The sequence below is a fragment of the Perna viridis genome, chromosome 14 (genome assembly GCF_037379345.1).
Source record: "Perna viridis isolate PV_CMFRI_1.1 ecotype Kerala chromosome 14, ASM3737934v1, whole genome shotgun sequence".
Lineage (NCBI taxonomy): Eukaryota > Metazoa > Mollusca > Bivalvia > Mytilida > Mytilidae > Perna > Perna viridis.
In genome coordinates this window covers 17,587,765-17,595,765 of record NC_142458.1, presented here as the reverse complement: position 1 = coordinate 17,595,765, position 8,001 = coordinate 17,587,765, and the positions used below count along the sequence as shown (strand labels likewise).

At 32.2% G+C, this 8,001-nt stretch overlaps 1 long non-coding RNA gene across 1 annotated transcript in view; it reads left to right on the top strand.

Annotated features, from left to right (window-relative positions):
• The first annotated feature begins 2,588 nt into the window (after positions 1-2,588).
• LOC148598451 (uncharacterized) overlaps positions 2,589-8,001 on the top strand; it is a 9,956-nt gene continuing 4,543 nt past the window's right edge. Inside the window, exon 1 of the long non-coding RNA XR_015918375.1 lies at positions 2,589-2,664. This is a non-coding gene — a long non-coding RNA (uncharacterized LOC148598451). The remainder of the gene's footprint in view (positions 2,665-8,001) is intronic.

The following is an 8,001-nucleotide window of genomic DNA, read 5'->3' as shown; positions in this document are numbered from 1 at the left end:
TAACTCGAATGGCTCGAACACCCGGGATTTCTCAAACACAATTCAAAGTATCAAAATTTTCTCCTATATAATCAATATAAGTAACCTTGGATTTCACGAACTTCGATTTCTCGAACATTCAAACTGACTAGTCGGTCCGTTCGGTAATAAATCTTAGAGAATAACCCTTACTAACTCGAACTCGTCAGCAATTTTGTCTGCCTGTGTAATAAAAGGTGTGAAAAACTGAAACCCTATCATTAATCAGTATCATTTTATTTAATTACAGGTAAAATTTAAGTCATCACTAATTAGGTAGTTTTGATCTTCAACATAACACTGATTGAAGTTCGAGAATGTTCCGAAGACGGTATGATATAAGCATGAAAGAAAATCGGATGAAAACAAATAATTGACCAAGGAACTCGAACTCTGAACGTTTTTAAAAGCGAACATAGCATTTTTAATGTTCACAAATCAACATAATCTTCCAAAAGCGAACGAAAAAGATCCATAAACTAACTCAACTTCGTAGGAAGTAGGCAATTTCTAACGATAAAGTCGAACTCGGACCGGCACCGAAAAAAATCCGGAAATATACGAACTTCAATTTTTTTCGAACTCCCGATAACTCGAACACATTTCAATGGTCCCTTGAAATTCGAGCTACCAAGGTTTGACTGTAATAAACATATTCGATGACCAAAATGCAGCCATGACTGACAACGTTGCTGACAAAAACCTACGGAGAGTGCGGGGTTCATATGTTCGTCTCCATTTTTATCCTTTGAATAAAAGCAGCCTATAATTCAAAACATATATGAAACAACAAAATAAGTCAATAACTCCAACAAAAATTGTTTCACGTATTTTTAAGAATTGGTTTCTGAAATAAAGTGTCTGGAGAATAATTTGGTTGTAATCCTACTGATGAGACGTTCCTCCCTGAATCAAATTTCCAATGATAATATGTAATTGTATTTCTTAGATTTTTAATGTAAGGTGACTAAGCGATGACTACTCCTTTAGTCTAGTCGATATTTGCATTTATCTATAAAATTGCACAGGAAAACATCTTATTAAAAACTTTCCATATTTCTTTTTTTTTCAAATATTAAGATATAAACTTTTTAGTAAAACAAATAGCTGATGGATGATCTGACCAGTTTCAACTAAAGTGAAATTGAATGAATTCCATAATGGGCACTGTTTCTGTACATGTTTAGGCTAATATAAAGCATGTGTTGTAATATTAATACTTGCCGATAAGCTCTATCCCAGGTGTCAGCTCATCATACTTAATTAGTCCTATCCAGAACTTATTAGTTGTTAGTTCGTCTAAATTTGATGATATCGAAACGTCGTGTTCTAAATTACTGCCAAATTCCTTGCATGTGCGTGAGGCTGTAAACCAGCCTACGCCATCCAGATTGTTCTAAACGCTGTATGAAAATCAAGTCCATTTATATTACGCGATAATAGTCATATTTTGCATTGGCACATATAATACATTAGACAGTGAAACAGTTATAAAACATTATTAGCCTTAATCATCAAAAGATGCCTAAATTAAATATTGCAATGAATTGTAGATTCTCCAAACATCTTCGAAAAAAATGGAAAAAAGGCCATTTATTGACTACGAAGGTATAGACCCTCTCTTATGTTAAAAAAACAATCGATGCATTTTATATGAAAAGTGTTATTTCTTTTAAAATTACCTATTTTTTAAAAACAAATGGTACTTGTACACTTTGTACGGGGTGTTAAAACGATCAATTATCAAGATTCTCAGTGTACTGTAAACTGATTATCTGCTCTTAAATAAGAAAACATTTACTACATGAAGTCGTTGCTTTTTGTGCTTATGATATGATTGTTCATTTTCTGAAATACGTAAATATTAAGAAAGGTTGCTTTTAAAACGAAAAGGAGAAACATCACTCAGGGAAACCTTATGGATATAATGTTTATATATACTTTATTTTGATAAATTTCCTGAAACAACTAAAGCGTGTCGTTAAATGGATGGTCGAGCAGTAGCATGGCTGACATTTGAGTCAGTTAAATCATTATTAAAACAATCAATATCTGCAGATCGCGACTGTATATTAAAAAATTAAATAAAAAAATTAAAAAAAACGCAGTTTTGTTATTAAAGTTTTTGTCTATTGCATTACTAGTGCCATCATAAAACCAATGGTTTTCAAATAATTATGACGAATTATATTTATAAATATTGCAGACCCACTTAATTATAGAAGATGTTAATTACATGTGTCAAGCAGATATTTCAGATGCAAGTAGTTTTCAATGAACCTACATCCCCCATTCTACGAGGTAACTCAACACTGTATAATACTTTCCAACTAGTTACATTCACGAACTAACCTAATATCATTCGGCAGGTTTTACTAGGATTATATTTATCAGCAGGTGTACATAAAGATAATATTTTACCAAACGTGTTCTGTCGCAATACCCTTAAAGGTACATGTGTTATCCCGGGGAGCATCACTAAAGTTCAAACGTTCCGCGATATCAATTTCCTGTATTGTTTTATTATTTTGTTTTACAATTGAAAATTATCACGTGAAGAGAATATTATATTATCTTATCGTATTCATTCTTGAAGATTACAAATACGACGAGACAGTCATGTTTCAACAGTTGAAGTGATCTAAGGTATTTCTTTATTTGCATTTGAGTAATCCACACTATTACAGATAACATATACTATATCATAGTTACAAATAGAACTTTTATGGAAGTTACAGTTGTGATTAATTACCACTTCAGTCTAATTCGTTGTAAATTTTTACTATCTATTTTTTCGGTTTAAACAGTTTGAATCGTAACGCAGCCAATATAAATATTTTACAATATATCCAATATGTAATTCTTTATTGAAGAACCATAAATATGTTAAGATATTTACATCGTTCAATAAGATATATAACAGTTTTAATTTGCCATAAATTACCCAATGTTTATTCAGTTCAATTGTATACGACAGGAGTATAGCTAATGCACTGTATAAGTAAGGACCCTGTCGTTAGACGACTGTTAATAGACATGTAAATTAATTACCGAATAATTTGTTAATTTGACGAATGTGAATTTATGAGATTTTTAAGGTATACAAAAAATGTTGACGTTTCTTATTTTGAGGATGCTTAGTAGTACACAAAATACTTAAAACCGGGAGTGAATATTTCATTGAGTTGATTCTGGCTTTTTAGACATACCGCTAAAATACGCCAATATAAGCACCCTACAAAAACTAACCGCTATACAGTATTTTGATCACATTTTCATTAATTCTACTAATTTAATTCTATTTCCATGTCGTATACTATTATTAATCAATTTGGCGGAAAATAGGGCTGTGTTCCTTAAATAATTCTTTGACATATATGCAATGTCGGCGAAAATACTGCAGTATCAAATTAAAAAAAAACACTCGTAGAATAAAAAACATTCTACATGGCCAAGTGTGAAAACAGGAATCAGAGACGATCTTTATTTATATAGACATTGGAATAAAATACAATTATTTAAATTAATCTGAAGATCTGAAGATTAACGACACAGCGAACATAAAACTTAAAGCTTAAGCACTTGCAATATGCACTTCAAGAAAAAAAAACTGGGAATGATATCAGTTCATCCCGAATCGCAAGCTTGGCATGTTCTACCAGCATCACGCTATGATAGTAACATTCCGTTCATGCTAAGGCAGGTAGGTTGGCGATCCAATAAGACATGAAGTGTAACAAATGACAGTTTGTCTCATCTGTGAGATAGAAAACTTATTACGGTCAATCGAATTGTGATGAAGACACTATATATGCTGTAGTTATAAAACCAACAAAGCTTAAGAATGCCTTAGACTAATATCTGGCAGTCTTATCGATCTACAGAGAAAGTGCTTGAGACTTGGTTATTGTCTTATGAGGTATAAATTGTTTTAACAGAATAATTTGTGAAATTGTCGTGTCCTAATTGTAAAATATGCACACTTTAAGAAGAATTACTAAGAGAATGAATCTAGTACCAATTTACGCCATGAGACGTAGTCGAATAGTGTACAGGGATATGAAATTAACATTTTTCAGTAGTATTTTAATGCGGTTACGAATGTTAGAAATTCGAATCGCTTTTATTCATGTCTATGATTCTACCTTTGGTAATCCTCTGCAAGTAATGAAAATATAATGTATATGAGTTGCGTCTTTAAATTTTGATTTTGGCGCCGTATTACCCTGTTTATGCTGTCTTTAACACATGACGTAAAAGAAGGTAACATGCCTACAGAAGGGTTAAGTATAAATTAAGGTCACAGAGGAACAGCTCGTGTAACACCACAATTTGGTTAAGGAATTTAAAACATGTCTGAAAATATTAACATCTTTGCAAGAAAATGATCCAAGCCTTTTATCGTTTGCCCAAAACTCAACAAAAAAAACGTAAGTAAGACTGTACAAAATTACCAAATTTTCAAACAAGAGGTGCAGGTATAACTCCGAATTTTTTACTAGCATTTAAAAGACATTTATTCACCATTTACAATGTTGATGCAGTCACTGAGGACAAAATCCCAACTTTTTCCTGTTGACTCGCAGTATCTTCTTTTTTATTTTAAGTAGACATAAACATGAAATAATGTGAATAGCCAGAATTGCAATGTTTGATCCGATAAGGTAATTAGGTAGAACACCATGGTTGTCGTCACTGATCATCAAAAATGCCTAATTTCCTCACGTTTGATCGAATTTAAACGTGAAATACCCAATTTTAGGATTTACATATTAAATTCGATGTTCCGAGTTAAATTCGGAGTTGTGCCTTTAAAATTAGAGTAAATAATTAAATTAGGGTATCGATTTAAAATTCGGATATTCCCCATAAGATTCGGTGTGTACGATAAAATTAGGATACACAGCGTATTAAAATTCGAGGTTGTTCCTAATAAAATTCGAAGTTGTTCTCGGTTAAATTCGGTGATGTTCCAGTTAAATTATCACTAATTTTGTTTAAAATGTGTCATTAATTTCTTTTGAAACCTAAATTGTTCACGAGTGTAGGTGGGGCCCTACTTAAAGAGAAAAGGCTGGTGCCCGGAATAAATGCTATAAAGACATGGTAAACTGTAAAATTAAAACGTGAACATGCTAAAAGGTGTTGGATTCAATGTACAATATAGCAAGAATTTTTGTTGTGTAACAATGAAATATAAAATTATGAACTATAGATATCAACACTGCAAAAAAGAACAGACTTTGTAAATTAAAACAATTTTATAGGAGCCGGGTAGTTAACGGGGATTTCACAAGGAATAAATGTTTTAACTTGGAGTTATACGCATGAGAGCACAGTATAGACGAAGGTGGAATTCCATCCTCTTATATAATTATCTTGTGGGAATAGTATTGTTGTATCACTAGTTATATTTAAAATACTGGTGTCATTGCTTAATTGTCTCGGGCCAGTAGATATAAAGGTTGATTCTGTTTTTGGGGATGTTTGTTTGTTTGTTTGTTTGTTTATTTGTTTTTATTGGACAATAAGACAACTATATGAAATTATGATTTCCAGTATGTCATATTTTAAAGTAGATTCAAACAGATTCGGCTGTACACTAGTACTGTACGTAGGATTTTTTGCTTTTTTATCTATTACGCATACATTGTGCACATTTAAAGGGTGTCAACGGCGGTCGGGTTCACAGTTTCCTAACTGACGGGTGATCTTTCGAAGAAAAAAAAAATATTATACAAGATAGGTAAACTTTTATGATTTTATACATGCTATAGATTTATGCATGCACATGTTGTTTCTAATGATATCATTTATTTAACTTATGAAATTAACTTTACAAAGTCTATTCTCAAACAAATATTTCATTTTTACTTAAAAAATAATTTTATAAACAATTATCTTCAGTAACACAATACCTGTTTCATCTTATAGGACTGTATCAGGAAGTGTATATAATATAGCTTTACTACTTGTGGTCGCTATTCTATGGTCAATACATTGTACATGCATATATTCTCAAGCGAATACTATATAATAACTTTTAAATTCTAGCTTTTCACAATGACAAATTTCATTTTAAGAATAAAAGGGGAAATCAGATGAGTGACACAACGTACATTTATGATCTAGGTCTTTTCTTGTATACATCAAAATTATCGTGTTTACGGTAATATGCAACTATTAATTTCTAAAGTGTTTTGTTATGTATCCATTGCTTTTCACAACAACGCACTAGCTCAGGAGCAAACATTATAGGAGTTATTAATTACAAGTTATTTCAAGTTTTATTAATATAAAATAAAAAAGAAGAAAAAAAAGCAATAACAACAACAAAAAAAAAACAGTAAATTTTATTTAACAGAAGCCCATAATCCTCTTCACTATGGTAGCAGTTTACAGCGTCCATCAGTTTCTTCACCCTGCAGTGCAATCGCACGTGCTGTGTACAGCGATATTAGTGTCTCAGCAAACTTTTTCGGCAAGCTGTGGAAGAAAAGAATTGTTACACAAGCCTCAAACAGCATTCTTCACTATGTATACATATATATATATATATATATATATATATATATATATATATATATATATATATATATTATGTTTATTGACAGACCAGACAGGTGAGCTGTATAACGTTCAAAAACACACACACTATGTGCTGATTGATTGACGCTTCAGGGCGCTACCTGTTAATTACATAAATGAAATAAACATCCTGTTCCTAATCACGTATGGCTTGTTGAAAGATCGGAGTCTTCAACCTCGAGGTTTTCTTAGGGGGAGGGGGTAACTTCCGATGTGATAGGGATGAGCCGCTGTACTGTTCTACCCCACTATCAACGATTTTGGAAAAAAAATATAAAAAGGCAAATCAAATTATGCTTTGTATGCGTGATATGCACAAATAAGTTTGGGGAACTAGAGCTTCTTTACAATAACAATGCATGTTTTTTTATTGTATTTTCCGTTGCGAAACAAAACTTTTTTATGGCAGTAAAAGATTTGAGTTTCTCATTCAGTACAAGAACAACTCAAATATGTATCTTGTTGATGCTATATATATTTTTTGTTAAATCGCTATAAAATTTACTATAATAACATATACATGTCTGTTATTTATTTTTCTATTTTCGGATGGACGGAATATGTAGTGATTTTGATAGTTAGCTACTTTAACTGGCTTAAGTGTGTTAACTACACACTTAGATTTAATTGATGCTGGTAAAAACTGTCGGCGCACGGATAAGAGTAACCTCTTAATAGACCATGTCTTAGTAATATCTTATAAAATTTGCAAAGATCACGTTATCAAGTTGATTTCGAACAATTCGTTTCCAGATAATCTTTTGTCATTTAAAGATGTGCAATTAAAAATAAACCTTAAAAATAAAGAAAAAAAACGGGTTGTGATACAAGGATAATAGGGTGAACAAATTTTGATTGGCACAGGGAGTGGTGGGTAGGATCGGGTAATTTAGCTTCCTGTGGCGGAGCGCAAAGGTTCTTACTCCGATTGAATACCACACAGGGTTCTGTAACGTCCGGGGAGCGTGGTATCTTTCCCAACACGTTGCGCATATATAATGTGCGATCGGGATATCCGTATTTTTGCCTAACGATCCCAAAATGTGACATGCCAAGGTTACCCCATATACAAGGTTCTAAGCACTATTAAGTCGGCTTTTACGACAAGGCTGGCACTGCTACCGTCTATTCTTTTGACACGGGGCTAGGATTTGTTTCAAAAAGACAGACAAAATCCCCCATTCAGCTTACTGTACAATGCATCGTTATATGTGCCATCCCGTCGAGGCGGATGGCAAATGTTAAAATTTCGAGTACTTAAATTGAAGATGAAGCTCAATTTCGTATTAGTTGTTAACATAATAATTTGAGAGAATATTTTTTTAGGTAAGAAAATAATTTCCCTTAATGTTTTTACCTAACAATGACCAATAAAAAACATACAATATCTTTTTA